Raw genomic sequence first — 19,723 nt, 5'->3', positions numbered from 1 at the left:
AGTGTAAATATGAGATGATGATTGTGAAGCAGGATGAAGAAGCAATCTGATGCATTGCTATATACAGGCACAATAGGTAATAGAAAAATAGAAGGAAATGTGTCTATGTACCCTGAGATACTTAATACAACACATGAGTATTGTGCTCAGTTTTGACAGTTGGTGACATGATTTATAGTATAACACTTTATCAACTGATAAAACAGTAACAAGACAAAACAATGACCTGTTTGGCTTTTGGGACTCATAATCGAGGCATAAGGTTTTATCACGATGTTTATGAATTTATATGGAAGAGACCACCCTAGGCAAACAAAATGATATGCATCTGAATTTCCTTCAATTGCTTTAGTTTTACCTATTTCACTTCAGGAAATCTGCCTGCTGTAAATGAAGGTTATGCTAAGTGTCATGAGGGTATAGAACAGTATAAAATCCCATTTGTAGGTCACTCTAAAGTGAAGGTCTTTAATTTTTTTTTCTCCAGAGCACACTAAAAATATATACTTACTGTGTTGTTGCTGTTTCATACAATACTGTGTTTTAAGAGATTTGCCATTTAAAATCTTGTATGTGTTATATGGTGGGGTAGAGTTTATTTGCCACTTGTTTGAGAAGGGAAATTATATATGTAACCTGGTTGTGGTGGTGGAATCATGTGGCACTTTAAGCAGTGATCATTTGTATGACATTTCTGTTTATTAAAATAAGCTTTAATATTGATACCGTCTGTGGTTGATTAACTATTGTCCTCCTTTTGGGCAGGCAAAATGTCTCAAGCAAGCAGATAGTATCTATTCTAAATCAGTAAGCCAGTCTTAGAATCACACAGATCTCTTGAAACATACTGGTCTGTGGTTTGATCTGTCAGATTAATCTATTTTATAGTCCCTTGTGGTGAACTTTTTCCCCTACTAAAGCATTTCCTGGGGTCACTTAGCATCAGAGCTTACAGTATTCCAGGGATGTGATTATCATGTTCCATATTGTACTTTATACCCAAGTCAGGATTTCACATCTCTACTTAAAAATGCGTATTTATAAAATCTATCTTTCATGAAAAATTTATGGTTAGATTTTAATGGCATTTTTCACTGCCATGCTATATTTGGTTGTTAAATATTTACAGTCTGTGTTGATACAGCAATTATGACACTTGGACAGGAATTACTTTCTTAGAAAATCATAAAATCAAATGATTTGTATTCTTGCCTCTTTTTTCACCTTTCTAATTTTCCCCCCAAGTTGACTTCTTATTTTGTGATGCTTAGCAACTATAAGAAAGCAAAAATGTAGAGGGAAGCTAATAAGGCATAATAACAAATTGGAGAAGTTCAGTAAAATATTCTAAGATTATAATAAAATGATCATTATGATGGGTGACAGAGAGAGGCAGAATGTTATATATGTTTAGATGTGGCATACTCCTATTGCAGGAGAAATCCTGGACCTGACAATACTATGTCACAATGTTAATGTTTTATCACGTTACCTCTAAGCTTCAGTTACTTCTTTTAGGTCTGATTAATGTGGAAATTATGCTCCAATTTTTGCATATACTCCAGTTCACTTGTATTTATCTTTCATTTTCAGGGAGATCCTCAATGTAAAGACTGAGACTACTCTCCAGTCTCTAAAATATGGTGGAGGAGTATTTTAGGACTCTTCTGTACTCTTCCTTTTCTATTCTTTCACTGTTTACCTTCTCTTTTATAAAATTCAATGTGAAATTTTAGCTATGTGCATTCTACTGCATTTTAAGACAAAAGCTTAGTTTTGTAACATTTCAGGCATCTCGCTTAAACAAGTAATGCAGAGGGCAGTATGCCTTTTGTCATAATCATTCTAACCTTTTGCCTTTGGAAGCACTTTACATTACACTTTATAACCTTTGTATTGGCATAGCCTTTAAAGGACTGTGGTCAGATAGGTCAGTGGTGGGAGCTTGTCCTCCTCCCAAGTTGATCGTGCTTTTTGTAAGAACTATATTTAAAACATGGATCCAGTGATCTTAAACCAAGTTTTGCCTTTATCTTCAATGTGACCAAGATTGGGGTCTGGAATGGGTCTCATATTACTTGCTCTGAATCGCATGCACTTGAATGCCACTGAGGCTGGCTTCCCCTTCCATTTGAATCAGTGAACTTTATCACCAGTTTCAAGTTGAGTTGGATTAGGTTGTAGGCTCCTATCTCATTAAAGGAGTATATTCTGCACAGCATAAGAGTTTCCAAAAATCAAATAAGAGGAGAAATATTTTCCTTCTGTATACCAGCAGAATTTATTAAAATGCAGTGGAGTTTAGGGTTGAGACATGATAATAGTACACATAAGTAATACTTGCAAAACAATGTTGTTTATTCAGAGCAAGTAATATGAGACCCATCCAGACCCCAATCTTGGTCACATTGAAGATAAAGGCAGAACTTGATTTAAGATCAGTGGATCCATGTTTTAAATATAGTTCTCACAAAAAGTATGATCGATCCATTGCTAGTTCATGTGGCACAATAAAAATGTATTTAAATAGTAATGAAAGAAAATTTTAATTTAGGGAAAGAATGTCACTAGCAAATTGGTCATAAAGTACTTGGCAGGGGTACTGTATCTGAAATTGGGGGTTTCAAAGGTGTTTCACATACTTTTCTGTAGTCTCCTCTATAATGGCAATTAAGTAGTTTCCAGGTACTTATCTCTGTATAGTGAGATCCCCAGTGAACTACAGTGTGACTTCTGCCCTTCTCCAGTCTGCATTAAGAGGCTATGGGTTTGAAACATGAGCTAGATACTGTCATGATATTTGTAGCATCCAGCATTTTCCAAATTAATTTGGCCTTGATTAGTTGGCCAGATTCTACCACCCTTAATCAAAGTTAAGACCCACTTCCTGTGGGGCCTCAATAGGACAAGCACAAGTGAGTGGCTCTCAGTTTAAGTAATGGTGACAGGCTTTGGCTTTATATTTCATGAGTTAGGATAAGGAACCCATAAAGATGCCATGTCCTGCCATTTCTGATTAATCTTCTTCTGAGCAGAAGGAAGGAAGGAACTTTGCAAGTAACTCTTAACTTTTTTTCTGCCCTTATGAATTTTAAATCTTCAGGTTGAAATCCTGGTCCTGTTTATCATGGACTTCACTGTGGCCAGTATTTCAGTGTGGAAGTCTGCACAGGTGAAGGGCCATGCCATGGTAGGTTTACTCATGTTCACTTGTGCACTAGTCTTCAGGTACACTCTAGAAATACAACAGGATTTTTCTGTGCTCTAAGATGCTGCTTTATAAGAACAAGAGTCTAGCCTTTAATAAGAAACATGGACAAATATTAACATTAAAAATATTGAAAATTTAAATGAACCCAAGTGTCTCAACCTAATGTGTCAACACAAAGAAAACAGATTGCTAGAACTAGTACTTTCTTTCTCCAAAGCCTTATTGTAAAAAGTTACTTTCTATAGAAGTTACCATGCAATGCTCTGCTAAAGGAAATGGAGGTTTTGCAATTGTCCTCAAAGGATTAGCATTTTATGCTTAGACCTGTCAAAATTGGGCCCATACGTGCCACACTGTTGCAGACAGTTTATTTTTTAGTTCTATGTTCTCCTGTTAAATGGCTTTCATGACTTGGATTAAAATTTTGCTTAAAATTTGAAAACAAAGTAAAATAACATGCAATACACTCCTATTGTGACACCTGATATGAAGCTCACAAATATTATTTTCTGGCCATTAAGATATAATTATGTTAACAATGTAATGGTATGGGGCTCTGTGAGCCAATATATATTAGAAATACGAGTAGTTTTGCATCTGATCTAGCTCCATTTATAATCGCATTTGCAGTTTTCCTTCAGTTGTATTGTATAGAATGCTATTTTAATGCCCCCTCATCTTATTTAATATAAATGCATATGCCAATAAATCCAAACAGTGATGAACAAGGGATTATAAAATGAAAGAATTATAGGAGGCAAGAGCAATAGGATTTTTAAAATCCAAAGAGGGAGTTTGCAACAATGTCCTTTTTCAGTCAGAAAAAGAAGTTACTGTTCCAATCCAGATCATTATGCCGCAAAGAACATTTTCAATGAATTCTTGTCTGTACACTAATACTCAATCCAGCATTAGAGGAATTATAATCCCTTGAAAAGTTTCTCATTTTAATTAAAACCCTCTGTACAAATTCTTTTTCATAAATGGATGCTTCATCCTCTGTTATTAAGAATGGGGGAAATTGTGGGGAAGGTGGTTTTTTTGAACCTGGTTTTATTGAATATTACTTTTGTATTCATTTTTATTATTGTAGGTCATCAAGAGAAGTAAAAATGCACCATCACTGAAAATGATTTGTAGCTTATGCCATTAGTGGCAGCTGAGTGCTAAGGGGGGTGTTTCATTGCTTTTTAACTAAATTTCTTTTACAGAGGAAGAAGAAGAAGAAACTGAAGAGAGAACCTGTCTAATGCAGTTTTCACTAAACACACATCTGTTCTAAATATATATATTTAGAACCTCAGGCACATGTGTATAGTTTAAGCATTTTATGTTGCCTTTTATTTAAGATGGGCACAAAAGCAGAAGCTCTATGACTTGCTAAGACAAGAACTCAAATCCAAATTAAGACCCCAATCTTGCTGACAGAGAAAATTTTACTTTTTAGCATTTGAATATTGCTTAGACACTGAAGATAAAGCATGTGCATGTGTGAGGGACAGTCTCTTTGTTAAGGAAGTAGACTAATTTTTGTGGTCATCAAAATTTATAGAGCAAAAAAATACATCCAGCCATAGTTTCCATGATTGTATCTACAATATGAAAAATAACATGAAGATTTTCATTTGTCTTTTTTCTATGGATAGACTGAAGATTTGAACTTGCTGTAATATAGTTTCATATTTAATGCCCAAGAATAGTCTCAGGATACGTACAGGTATTAAAAGTGCTCAATCAAAGGAAATGTATTGTTTTCAGTGGGAACGTTACTGAGTACTTTTAAAATCCCACCTCACAGTACCTCTTCCCCAGACACTTAATCTTGCTTCATTTAAATAACTGTCAGAACTATCATTGATTTCATTGGCCTGCGAACAGTGAAGTTTTTGCCAGATTTGATCATTGTTGCTGTCATGAGTCCAGTTCCATCACCTCTAGCAGTACTGGGAGCATTCGTGTAGATCAGGCAACTGCCATCTAAACTTGCTCTAAGTCATCTGACATCTAGATGCCTGGTGATAAAAAGACCAGTGAACCTGCTACACTAGTGATCAGTTTTGACTAGAGTTGGGTATTTGACCAGTCAAATAGTTTGGTTAATTGATATTTTGAAATATCAGTCAAAAATTGTAAAAAATTGTCAATAGGTCCACATATTACATAGAAAAAGCACAAATATTCCATTAAGAAATGTGTCAAAACGATAAAAAATCATACTTCTGTCGAGTAAACTACAAAAAAGCGCTATAATCTTTGACCAGTCAAAAAAAAATGCCATCAGTTGACAATATTCAACCCGTCAGTTGTCTGGCTTGCCAACCCTAGTTTTGAAAGAGATAACATTAGAATTGTTTATTAATAGTTCAGAGGTTTTATCCCGAAAGAGACAGGACAAGGAGCAATGGTCTTAAGTTGCAGCAAGGGAACAACTATCTCTATGAAGGTTAAGCATTAAAACATTACCTAAAGATGTGGTGGAAGATTTTGGAGAAGAGAAACACTTGTCTAAGGGAATGATTTAAACAGAAATGATCCTGCTTTGAGTGGGGGTCAGGAAATAACATCCTCCAGTGTCTTCCAGTCCTACTTTTCTATGTGAGTCCAAGTTCAAAACAGAAATCCAATAAAAGCAATCAATAAAAAGTATGTGGTAATTACTAATTCTTTCTTTGTACTAGACTAGGGTATATGAACTATCACTAACAGCTGTCAGTTCTATAATAATTAGGCATGCCACAAAGTACTCGTCTGGAATAAAACAAGTCCCTGAATATAAAATACATATCTTCCAAAAAAGAGTAAGTTATAAAATGCAGTTAGCATAAAAGTCCTTTATGATCATAACTTTTTTTGGAATGTGCCCTCAAATGTTTACCCGTGAGCTGATTTTTCTGAGTTGTATTTCATACCCAACTGTTTTGAAATAAAAATAAATTGCATTGAACATGTAATAAAAATGTTTTGCTAAGGACAAATAATGTAGTGAATGTATACAGTGCATATAACTCTTTCTGTAATGTCTTGGAGTGATTTTTCTCTTGTTTACAGTGAGAAACTGGATGATCTAATAGGAGTTAGAAATGGAAAACATCTATGACCAAAGAGGAGAAAATGTAGTTACACAGAATGAAGAGCAGTTTAAGTGGCCATTTTAAAAGGTTTTATGGAAAGTATTCCGCAACATTCAAACTGTGGACAGGTATTGCTGTTCTCCAGTACTCCACCATGCTCTGCTCTCCCTACCCCACCTTCGGTGGGTAGGGAGGGAGAGAAAACAGCTGGCTCTCTGACAGCTGGTCCTGTAGTCAGTGGGCAGGGAGCCCTGCAGAGATCTCATTGCTAGAATCCCCACCATTGCTGATGCTAAGCAACAAGGGTAATAGGGCTGAATGCACATTGAGCTGGAGTTGATCAGGGTCTCCACCTCTCAATCGGTCCGTGCCATTGTTGGGGGCCTGCAGGGAAGCAAGCATGAGGGAGCATGCCTACAAGCTGGGAACTTTAAAGGGCTGCTGGTGCTCAAATGTCAAAGGGGCAGCAACAGCAGCTTGTCAGTGATGGAACAAATCTGTCAGTGAGTCTGTCCTACTCACTGAAAGGTCATCCCCAGGGGCAAGGGGAGCTAAGTTGCAGCCCACAATCACACTGTGTCTGGGAAGTATGCTGTTATGGGAACATTGTTACGCATGGACGTACTCGGAGCCATCTATTTTTTTATAATAACATTGCAGCATCACAAAAATAGCTTGTGTCAGCATCCCAAGGGTGCTCCCTTGATAGCAAAGTAGGATGCCAACCGAAAAAGAAACAAAAGATGTACTGTTTTGTGGAGAGTGCAACACCCAGTCGTCACGTAGCATGTTCAGGCTTGATAAAAAATAACTTCAAAATGTAGATCTGGCCAGAACTCATGGTTTCTAGTCCAAGGGGTTTGGCCTGAAATAAAATTTTCTTAAATTTATGATAAGCAGGAAACTCCCTGAACCCTGCTGCTGTTCAGTGTAATTAACTCTTCACTGCTGCTCCAAGTCATTAGGTAACTGCAGAGGATTCCCAGCATCCCTGGCTTGATAGACCTGTCAGCAGACTTCTCTGGTATCAAAAATATGTAGCCTACAATGTCCCTAGTTTTGGGCCAGATAAGCTAAGTGTCTCTGGGCCAAGGCTTCTAATACATTGGGTATCTTGGAGTCTTTTGGAACCTGTCTTGGGTTCAGTGAGTTTGTGGCACCTAAGAATATTTTTAACAAAATAGTTCAGACTCAGTGAACTACCATTTTCAGCAAAACTTTGTTTCGTTAGGAAACATCTGACCAGATCCATTAAAATAATAGTGTACCTAGCGATCAGTTTACTACAAAAATATTTTGAAAATACAGAGGTATTAACATAACTAATTCCCTGTGTTCCACCTCAAACAAGAAGTCAAAAGCTATCAAGTGACATTTGATTACATTTGAGACTCTTTCAAAATGCATAACTAGGGCCTGGTTTCAATTGTGATTTTGCATTTTTTCATGAGAACCACAAAATTAAGTGATTTTCACCAAAAAAAGTGATTTGCAACAAAATGCCATGATGTGGCCACTCGCCACAAAATGCCACATGATGTGGGGAACTTGAGTTCCCCAGCAAGTGGCCACATCATGGCATTTTGTTGCAACAAGATGACTGCAGCAGGCTGGGGAAAACATTCCCCAACCACTAGCAAAAGCCTAGCAGACCGGGGCGGGGGGTGAAGGAAGGGGTTACAAAAGGGACAGGTGGAGGAGAGAGCTTGAGGATGGGGAGGGAAGAGGGGCTGTTTGCTACTCCATGAGGGAAAGCAGGTACAGGGGACTGGAGGTGCCTTGGGGCTACCTTGGCAGACAGCCGCCTGGCACTGGGTAGGGGAGCGGCTGTTTGTTCCTCTGGGTTGAAAAACTGGCACCAGGGGTTGGGGGCAGGGAGAAGAGAACTCACACATGGAGGAAACAACAGCTCCTCCCTTACCCCATGCAAGGCCTCTGATGCTGCAATTAAACCTGGCCCTAAACTTACCCCCTCAGGCAATTGGGAGAGATGGTGGGTCCACAATCTGGGTGTAAAAATGGCAACCCCCACCACGATATTAGCAAGTTGTTCCTGTGATTTAAACCAGGCCCTATGTATAACTTCTTTCATATGAGATGATGAGGAAGTGAACTACTGACTTATTGAGATGATACCTTCTGATGGATGAGGAGTAAATCATTCATGATCAAGGTCAAACAGTGCAGGAAAATTCACAGTGCTCTGAAAAATCTGTTTTAAAGCTGACATGCTTTCTTCAGAAACAGAAGTGTCCCAAAGACCTGGAACCATTATTTTTATCTAGCCTCACATATATTTGTCATACTATATAGGAGTCAAGAATATATTCCTATGAATATCCACATTATCCTATTATGATTTATATCTGTAAATATGAGGATCTTTTTAAAGACAAACATCAATCATGTCTACACTGTGCCAACTAGCCAGAACCTATTACACAGTAGAGAATTGTTATGTAATGTTGATATACAAACTATAAACTGTATGTAAGTGATGCAAATAAATCCTAGATTATAGTTATTTATTTTTCTTTAATCTAATAGGACTTCTGCAGGAGATTCCTTGGATGCTTGGTTTTTTGTGTGCTTATTTTATAGGTTTATGGTTTTTAAGGCCAAAAGGACCAGTATGATCTGGTCTGACCTTATGGACAAGAAAGATAAGACATCTGCACACAGTAGCATATATTCATGAAGCCTGTAACTTCTATGTAAGTTAGTATACACGGTTTTGACTTTAAGACTTAGGACTTAGAGAAACCAACACATTAGGTCTCTTGGTTGAGAATAAACATCTCTACTGTGAAAGTTCAGACAGAATGTGAACCTGTGATTACTTGCATACAAGCATGGCACTTTCAACTTCTTTACATTCATCCTGTAGTAAGGGCACCATATGTTCAATTTTAATTAAATACCAACTTAACTAAAGTTAATGGTAAAGACCCGATTGACTTAAATGTGCCTAAGATTTTACTGCAAGCCTACAGCTTTTGTGTGTGTGTGTGTGTGTGTGTGTGTGTGTGTGTGTAATGTGTTTATATATAAAATCTACTTGAAATATGATTTGTGTTTTAAGGAAGAAAACCATTTTTTTATGATTGTGACAATCCTTATAATAGCTAGCTATTCTGGAATCATTGGACTCTTTTAACCTAATGTGAGCAGGGGCAAAGGCACCATGGGAATTTTTCCCACATTCACTGAGGATTATTTTGAGCTCTTTGATATTTATTATTGGAAAACTAGAACAGTGTGTGTCAGCCTATGATACTTTTTATAACAGGGCCCACACTGGTCTATTTGTCATCTCAGATAATAAATGTGATTCTGAATTAAATTGGAAAAGCTGCAAAAAAAAAAAAATATTAAAACCCCAGGAAAGTCAAACTTTTTGTCAAGTGCATTCTGAAAAAAGATGAGTATTTCTAAAAGTATATCATGTGTTATTAGGCTGATACTGAAGCATAAACAAACCGGTACTGTATGAGTTACACAGAAATGCTGCACCATAAGAGAGTGTTTGCAGCAATGACAATAGCAATTACCCTAGTGCCTGTGACGCTCCGTGGGATAGCGTGGGATGAAAGTTAGAGGTAAGAGCAAAAGAGGGAAAAAAAAGTAATGCACGCACAAAAGTCCCCAACATTATACAATTCTCACTGTTGAGGTATGGATGATTACTTTAATGTTACTAATATTATCTTATTGTTGTACTAATAGATTTTTCTCTCTAACTGTAGATGACAAGACTAGGAGCAATGGCCTCAAAATGCAGCAAATGAAATTTAGGTTGGATATTAGGAAGAATTTGCTGACTATGAGGGTGGTCAAGCGTTGGAACAAGCTATATAGACAAGCTGTGGAATCTTTATCTTTGGGAATCTTAAAGACTAAGTTAGATAGACGCTTGACTGGGAAAGATTAGTCAGGAAAATCCTTCCCAGAACATGGGACTGGACTAGATGACCTCATGAGTTCTCTTTCCTAGAATCCTGATGGGATGAGACAATGTTGAAACAGTCCATATATACTTATGCAGTTCTTTATTTGCATATCAATAATCTAGGGTTAATCCTGTTTTCCTTGCATCAATAGTTGATTCCACTGAAGCTGGAATTACCTATGTATCTAAATTGAGTAGTATTTAGGAGCACAATAGGGAAAGTCACACAGCTGACAAAATTATATTATTATTTGTTGTTTTTATTACTGTAGTGCCCACACTGGTCATGTCCAGATGTATGTGGACATTTGGTTCCCCAGGGACAACTAGCGGTGGCACATGTTGCACTGTTGCTAGGTGTCCCTGGTGAACTGCCGTATGCTCTGTAGTGTACAGCAAGTGACCCCGGATGGGGTTAGGGGAGGCTGGGGCCAGAACTGGGCTGGCCCCAGAAGACTTACCTGGGGTCCTGTGGGCCTCCCAGGGCTGCAGCAGTAACGATCCTGCCACACGGAGCTTGGCCGGCAGCAGAGCTAGGCTCCAACTGTCCAGGCTCTGGCTTCAGGTGGTTCATGCTGCCTCCACGTGCACCATTCTGCTTTTTTTTTTCTGCTGTTTTTTTTTACCCCTGGATATCCAAGGGTCAGAAAAACCCTCTACATGGTTCCCTTGCAGTGCAGAGAATAATAGATATGTAGCACCGCAGATGTGTTTGTGCTGCCATACACTGCATAGCCACACTCATCTGTAGGCAGTGGTGACATGAAGGGGATGCACAGGGATACACATTCACCTCCTGAGAGCACCAGTGCACCCCCTGACTGGCTGCACTCACTGCTGAGGCAATGGGCGGGGGGGGCAGGCAGGCACACCGGTGCCCCCCCTGCAAGCGCTGGCCAATCGCTGCGATTGCTGTAGCTGCTTCCGGAAGTGGCCGCAATGATTGGCCAATGCTTGCTCCCAGAAGCAGCCACAGCGATTGGCTACAGCAATTGCTGTTGCTGGATCATCCATGGGGACCCACCCCTAGTCCACAGGATCACCCACAGGGGACCCTCCCCCCAGTTGGCAGGGCTGGTCACAGGGGGGCACATGCCCCCCTGCCCCAACTAAAGCAGCACCAGTCGCTCATGTCTGGATGCAGCCATTGTGTCAAGTGCTGGATGCATATAAGCCAATGCAGTTCTGGAGTGAAATCCTGACCTAGTGAAGTCAATGAGGAGTTTTTTGTTCAATGGGATAAAGATTTCATCCCTAAAATTCAAAGCAAAACACGTGTGAAAAAGTGTAACAACCAAGCCTAACCCTTCACCATATGCACTGTTCACTAAGAGTTAATTGATTTAAGCATGGGTTTTTATAGATGCTGTTTAGCCTGGAGTAGAGAAAATGGTGACTGGGAGATGATGGTGGTTGAGAGACATTGCCACACTACAAAGATGTGGGTTCTGCACTCCCTGTGTTACTGCATTATAAGTTTTATTTGCCTGCAAATAGGTTGCTGCTCTGAAGAGTTGCTAAAGGTAGAGCAGTGAAGCTGTAATTGGATGTGTTCTTGCAGAAGGATACAGACTGACATACAACCAGGAACACCTACTTCTGGGCTGTGGGGGTCTGTTTCAATCCCTGCTTAAAAAGTTGAAAGAAAGTTGACTTCAAAAAATTGTTTTTCATATTTAGCCCTTGTATGAGAGGCACATAGCAGCACTACACACCAGTGTGGAACTGAGGGAAGGAGCGGTCACACACAGGCACAGCTTCTTACTTGGGCCTACCCGTAAGACTGGATGTTGCTCTCCCCACTGCCCATTCCCTAGCCACCTGAAGAGAGTATGTGTCAGGCTGTTGTGACTAAATCTGCAGGAAGTGTGTGTGGAGGGCACATGTTAAATGCACTTTACTTCCTTTACACTCTCCTATGGGCAAAGAGCCAAAGGCTATTTCTGGTTTGGGGACTTTTAATGTTATCATTTTGAAGATCATTTGTATGAAATCTCCTTCTCTGCATCAAGCACTCCAAAAACACTCAGCTGCCTGTTCTTCATTCATTAGTAAGTAATACTGAGTAAGTATGATCTTTGTCTTTTTGCTTAGTCCATATTATTCATGTGTGTTACTGATTCTGCCATTCAAACACAGATCTGTTAACACAGTGGATGTATAAACAGCAAGGATTTAGTGCCAATATTCCCTTGAATTTCACAGTCAGTGGTACTGTGCTGCACCCTCAAATGTAAGCATCTCTTCCCTTGAGAAAAATAGATGTCAGATTTTAGCAGCTCTGGTGGAGCTGCAGATGGGGTCTGACATTATTTCTGCACTACATCTGGAGAATTCCTCTTCTCTTCTATCTTTGCAGATTCTTCTTATTCCATTCTCATCACTGTAGTATATCAGTGTGTTGTGGTAGTGTGTTAAGCAACATGACTACATGTCAGTCGTGTGTTATTAGTTCTCCCATCCCTAAGCCTGTTCACAGCAGGTGCAGGAAGCAGCGAGGTGAGTTAGGGGTGCGGATGTTCCCATCTCAAGAGAAAATCAGGTATGGGAAATGAAAAGTCAGCATGAATGTACAGGCACCATCAAGCAAATTCAGAAGCAGGCTAAGGAACATGATCGGTATATTGTTCACCTAACAAAAACAAAGAGCTAAAATGGTAGTAATATTCATAATTATATAGATGCAGGATAGGAAATAGTTACACCCTGCTGCTTGTAGTTCTAGCATAATTGTTTGAAATCAATTGCAAAAAAATATGATATAGATAAGGCAAAGTGATGTTTGAACTATAACACAATCATAAAATCCTCTATGCTTGGTAGAATATTAATTTCAGCATAAGCTCAGGGCAGAGGGGTATAAAGCATTTCAGAGAGCAGTGATGTGAAAAACTAACTTGTCTTACTTTGGAGGAATTGAGCTGGTATTCTCTGACATTTTACATTCAATAACATTGAATGTGGTGCAGTTCTGTCTCAAAGATAAAAATCCTCTTCCCTTGAGAAAAATGCTTGCCAAAATGTTTAAGGCCTGTTGAATTTTTACCTATCATATAATGAGATTCTATTCTTCAAGTATGTTTGAAGATTTTACTTTAGCGGGTCAACAAAATGCTTATAGCTCAGAACTTAGGCTGGGGATTTTTGTTTTCTTTGGGTTTTTTCTCAATTTTTTTTCTCTCCTTTTTTTATTTTTGCGGGGGGGGGAGGCTGGGACTTGGGAACTCCCAAATATATGTAGATATAAATCCTGCAGTCAAGTATAGTAGCTGCACTCTCTGGCTCTCACTACTTATGATATCCTGGGTTATGCTATTTCATCTTTAAAACAAAGAACCTTCCAATTCAGCATTTTTATTAGATAAAAAGGTAGAGTTCTGAAGAAGCAAGCTAAAGGGCTGTTTAAAATGCTTTATCCTTGTTTTATTCTTTCCTTTGGTTGTGGAGGTGTTGCTTTAGGACTGACATAATTGCACTTAATAATAGGTTCAGAAAAGATGCTTTTTTTCCTCATTAGTGTATATCAAATTCCAGGCATGGTCTGGCCTAGGTTGTATAACTTCAAAGTCTACACATGCAATAGTATTAGGCCATAGTAAACTAATTAACATGAGTTAGGGGCAACCAACATGGGTTCATAAGTGGCAGGTCCTGTCAGACCAACCTGGTCGCCTTTTACGATCAGATCACCAGATCATTAGATGCAGGGGTAGCAGTGGATATAGTCTTCCTGGACTTCCGGAAGGCTTTTGACGCTGTCTCTCACCCCGTTCTCATTAAGAAACTGGGGGGCTGTGGTGTAGACACCCACACAGTCAAATGAGTTGCCAACTGGCTGGAGGGCCGCACCCAGAGGGTGGTGGTGGATGGGTCCTTCTCAACCTGGAAGGACATGGGCAGTGGGGTCCCCCAGGGCTCGGTCCTCAGGCCCACACTGTTCAACATCTTCATCAGTGATTTGGATGAGGGGGTAAAAAGCACCCTGTTCAAATTTGCTGATAACACTAAGATGTGGGGGGATGTGGGCACACTGAAAGGATGCAACAGGCTACAATCAGACCTAGACAGGTTACAAGGGTGGGCGGACGAGAATAGGATGGGTTTCAACACAGACAAGTGCAAGGTGATGCACCTTGGGAGGAACAACTGGCACCATACCTACAGATTGGGGAACTCCCCTCTTGGCAGCATGGAGGCAGAAAAGGATCTGGGAGTCATCATTGACTCCAAGATGAACATGGGCCGGCAGTGTGGAGAGGCAGTTAGGAAGGCCAACCACACCTTGTCATGCATCCACAGATGCATCTTGAGCAGGTCCAAAGAGGTGATTCTCCCCCTCTGTGCGGCACCGGTCAGGCCGCAGCTGGAGTATTGCATCCAGTTCTGAGTGTCACACTTCAAGAGGGATGTCGACAGCATGGAGAGGGTCCAGAGGAGGGCCACTTGTATGATCAGGGGACAACAGGGCAGGCCCTATGAGGAGAGGCTACGGGACCTGAACCTGTTCAGCCTCCAAAAGAGAAGGCTGAGGGGGGATTTTGTGGCCTGTTATAAACTAGTCAGGAGGGATCAACAGGCATTGGGGGAGTCCCTGTTCCCCCGAGCACTGCCAGGAGTGACCAGGAATAACGGTCACAAGCTGGCAGAGGGTAGGTTTAGGTTAGATATCAGGAGGTGCTACTTCACGGTCAGGGCGGCTAGGGTCTGGAACCAGCTTCCGAGAGAAGTGGTGCAGGCTTCTACCCTGGGGGTGTTTAAGAGGAGGTTAGATGCTCATCTTGCTGGGGTCGTTTGACCCCAGTATTCTTTCCTGCCATGGCAGGGGGTTGGACTAGATGATCTGCTCAGGTCCCTTCCGACCCTAGAAACTATGAAACTATGACTGTAAGATAGTATTATCAGGGATTGTACTGTCTAAACCAGAGGTGGGCAATATATGGCCTGTGGGCTGGATCTGGTCCACAGAGCCCCTAAAAAATTTAGGAAATTAATATTGATCTGTTATTGGTTCCTGTCAAAAATGACAGGAAGCAGGGGCAGTAAGACCCAGGAGAAGCCCAGTGGGTTCCTGCAACAGCAGGGCCTGCCCAGCCCCGCCCCCACCAGCCGAAAGCCCCAGCAGGGGCTTCTGGCCTGGGACCATGCGAATGCACTGCGCTGGAACCTCAGGTAAGTGGGGAGGGGGGAAGGGCCCCTCCCCCACCCCATGGCCCCACTCTCTGCTGCAGTCATTCTCACCATGGCAAGCAGGGGTCCACAGCTGCTGCTGCCATGCACAGCCCTGATGGGCGAGCCAGAGCCAGCGTGGGGGCAGGTTACAAGCTGGTGCTGAGCATGGGGGGAAAGCAGAGTATGAGGAGGAGAGAGAAATTAGCATACAAAAGACAAAGGAAGGGAGAGTGTGGAGCGGAGAAGTGGTGGGAAGCAGTGAACATAAGTCATCAATATGACAAAGTGATCAGTAAAGCTAACCACACTTTATTATGTATTAGCAGGTGCATGACGAACAGGTCCCAGGAGGTGATACTTCCCTTCTATGCGGCATTGGTCAGGGTGTAGTTAAAGTATTGTGTCCAGTTTTTGGGCACCATACTTCAAGAGGGATGTGGAGAAGCTTGAGAGGGTTTAGAGGAGGGCCACTCGTATGGTTAGGGGCCTGCAGGCAAAGCCCTATGAGAAGAGACTGAGGGCCTTGGATCTCAGAGAAAGCTGAAGGGAGATCTTGTGGCCACCTACAAATGCATTGGGGAGGGGGGCAGCAAGGAACAGGAAATGCTCTGTTTACCAGGGCAGCCCTTGGAGTAACTAGGAACAACAACTACAAACTGACAGAGAGCAGATTTAGGTTGGACATCAGAAAGAACTTTATGGTAAGGGTTGCCAGAATCTGGTATGGGTTTCCAAGGGAGGTGGTGCTCTCTCCTACCTTGGGGGTCTTTAAGAGGAGGCTAGACATGTACTTGGCTAGCATCATCTAACCCCAGCGCTCTTTCCTGCCCAGGGCAGGGAGTCAGACTCAATGATCTACTGAGGTCCCTTCCAACCCTAACATCTATGTATCTATGAAATCCATAAAAATAAAGGAGTCACTGAAGGTAACTCAGGTAAAGGGACAGGAATCCACAGTCCCTGTTTAAACCACACTTAATACAATCCAGTCAGGATGGTTTCTTGTTCCACAGTTTCCCAGTGAAAACCCATTTCTAAAAGTTTGCTGTCTGAGAACAGCCACTCAGAGCAGCAATGGAGTGTCCAGGGAGGTTAAAGTGTTCTGCCACAGGCTTTTGTATCTTTCTGCAGTGGATGTCAGAGCAGTGTTCATTTAGTTTGTCCAATATAGACAGCAGAGGGTCACTGTGATGGATATATGGCATTGGTAACATTGCGAGTGAATGAACCTTGGAAGTTATAATCGGCGTTATTCAATCCTTTGACGATATGGTATGTATCAATGTTAGGACACAGAAGGCTTCTGATACTACCTGGTGGCAATTTCCATCTACCAACCTCCCACAGTGACTGTCACTCCATCAGCTTTCATCCTAAGTACACCACTACAGCCAAGCTATATTATAACCATATCTGCTCTGATCCCACCCACCAGGATACACACCTTATGGTTCTGGAGCAGGGTTTCCTACAATTGTAATACAATCCTAAAACTGTAGCCATTCAAATCAACAAAGCCAGACTTTGTCATAAGGACAAAATGAGATTCCCCCTCACTAATCACAGGGCTCTGTGTCTGCATTATAGCAGCAGTACGTCTGGCCAGGGTAGACCCAGGCACTTGCCAATTCACCTAACTCCATAGTCACACTTCAAATCCAGAAGTTTGCTAGTAAAGAACTTGGAGTCAACCCTATGAAGCTCCTCTTAAGCCTTCCGTGTCCTGAGAGCAGCCACTAGGAAGGAACTCAGGGTAATCTCACAATTATATTTTTAGTTTGGCGCACGTGACTAACTGTGGCTGTAAGCAAGCAGAGCATGAGTTGGGTATGTTCAGGACTATTCAAGCTGGGACATACTGCAATTGCAGCTGTCTAAAGAGAACTTGAGTGACCACACTTTGCACAGGCCTAACAGTCACCCAAGAGTAAATTCGGTATGAACTTACTACCTGAAGGGGGCTTCCAAAGAGGATGGAGCTAGGCTGTTCTCAATGGTGGCAGATGACAGAACAAGAAGCAATGGTCTCAAGTTACAGCAAGGGAAGTTTAGGTTAGAAATTAGGGACAATTTTCTCACTAGGAGGGTAGTAAAACACTGGAACAGGTTACCCAGAGAGGTTGTAGAAGCTCTGTCCTTGGAGGTTTTTAAGACCTGGCTAGACAAAGCCTTGGCTGGGATGATCTTTGAGCAGGGTGCTTGACTAGATTACCTTGTGAGGTCCCTTCCAACCCTAATTTTCCATGATTCTATGAATATATAAAACTTGGAGTTAAAAATCATGTCAGCTCCCCTAGTTCCTCTGTCTACCATTGCAAGGCTATTCTCTATTGAAGGTTTTCAAATATTTGAGCCCATTTAATTTTAGATCTCTCAAGAGATGGGGCTTTTATTGCCTCCCTTGGGAGACTTTTTTACAAGTCTCTTACATTATTACATCCTTTTTGTTCACCCCTTTCTTCACATGTTATACCATGTTGTTTCATTGCTAAACAGAAAATGGGAAAGAAAAAGAGAACCGATGTAATATTCCCTCAGGCTTTAGTTCCCATTTTTTTCATTAGAATTGAATGCAGCTCCTATGATAGAAAAAATGGAATGTATGGGACTATTCTCATATCCATGAACATGAATAATTCCCATTGATGTTAATGAGAATTATATGCACACATCAAGGAGAGACTACCCCCTATACACAGAGCAAACTTGAGCCAGTCATGTGTGGACTGATTGCTAACTCAGTCTCATGTAAACAGCACAAAGAATACCATCCTCTGGGGATGCATGCATTAAGGGAAAATAGGAATAAAAATTTAGTTAAAAAAATATAAAGCCTATCTGCTCCAAATGTTTACTTATTATGCACACTGGATTCCCTGAGATTTGCTTAAGGTTAAAAGGCTCTAACTATTCTCAGGGTAAGCCCTTAAATACCTTTCGCCTTTTACCTCTGCCTGGCAGTTACAGTGAGCTGGGGTGGGTTACATATATAGGGGAAAATAAAATGTTCAGTGATTAAATGAATAAGGAGCTTAAATTTTATCTTCAAAATTGACTTAGGGCTACAATACCTGGCTGCTGTGCCAGGCTTCCAGAATATATTAGGATAAATTAGACCCATAGGCTCACTAACCAGTATCTGTGGAGAGTTAGGTATCTCAGAAGGGTAATTCATAACACTGTAGACCAAGCATGGAGCAGCATAGAGCTAGTGAATAGGAAATACTGAGGGCAAAAAGTGTGCCTATGAAATATGACTCATCTCCAGAGCTTAGGCCCCTGTCTCTGAGTTGCATCCAGCTCCAGAGTGAAAGAACTGGAGGGGTAGAGAGAGACATCTGTAATCCATTGGTTATAGCACTTCCTCGGGAAGCAGGAGACCTAGGTGAATGCTTTCTTTAATCTCAAGCAAAACTTTTCACTTGCCAGGAGACTGCCCTAACCACTAGGCTTGGAATCATGGAATCATCCTCCACTTCTCCAGTTGAAGCTGTGGAAAAAGGAATGAAAGATTCATTGAGCCAGAATGAGCAATTGCATCAAAAAGCATGAATCCATATCCTCTGTGAGTTGGAGCACTTATTTAGAAAGGGGGAGTCCTGCTCCCACCATGTTACTTCATTTTACACTAGACAGTCAGTAGATTCAAATATTAGGGTTTATAGATACCAATGGAGGATAGGTGTGCATAAGCAGCTTGTGCTGGTGGTATTCTAGGCAAGTCTGAAAAAGCAATTATAGACTCCTAGAAAACTTTAATGTCAAATAGGGTGGCACCTAGATTATTTTAGGCACTTCCATGGTTAAGGGGAAACTGAACCTTTTTTGATATGCCCTTTTTGATTAATTCCTTGACTATCAAAGACATTTAGGTTCCTTCTGAAAATGGAACACAGGATTCCAACTCAGTACCAGCCTGGATCTAAGTCCAGGGTCCTGTTCTAATAGTTAATAACATCATCAGCATTTAGCGGTAACAAATGGCAGGTACTAGACTGATCCTAGGCACTGGTAAAAGGTCCTACTCTCTTTTAGGGTTTTCAGTGTCTGACCCTCCCTGCTTCTGTCGTCGCCACCTGCAGGACCAAGTTGGTGGTGGTGTGGGGAGGAGCGGGCCCAACGTGGTGGGGAGTAGAGGGAGCAGCATGCCTGGCATGACATAGCAGAAGCTGGGGGAGGGGAGGAGCAGGCCTCCTTCTTCCATCAGGCCCAGGCCAACTCTTCCCCTATGTCTCCTTGCCCACGTTGGCCCCGAGCCTGCTCCTCGCACCCCCCTACCGCTGCTGGGTCAGCACAGGCCTGCTGTTCCCCCCCTGCTGTGGT

The sequence above is a fragment of the Crocodylus siamensis genome, chromosome 2 (genome assembly GCF_052110815.1).
Source record: "Crocodylus siamensis isolate JL-2025a chromosome 2, ASM5211081v1, whole genome shotgun sequence".
Lineage (NCBI taxonomy): Eukaryota > Metazoa > Chordata > Crocodylia > Crocodylidae > Crocodylus > Crocodylus siamensis.
Note: the sequence above shows the minus strand (reverse complement) of the source record.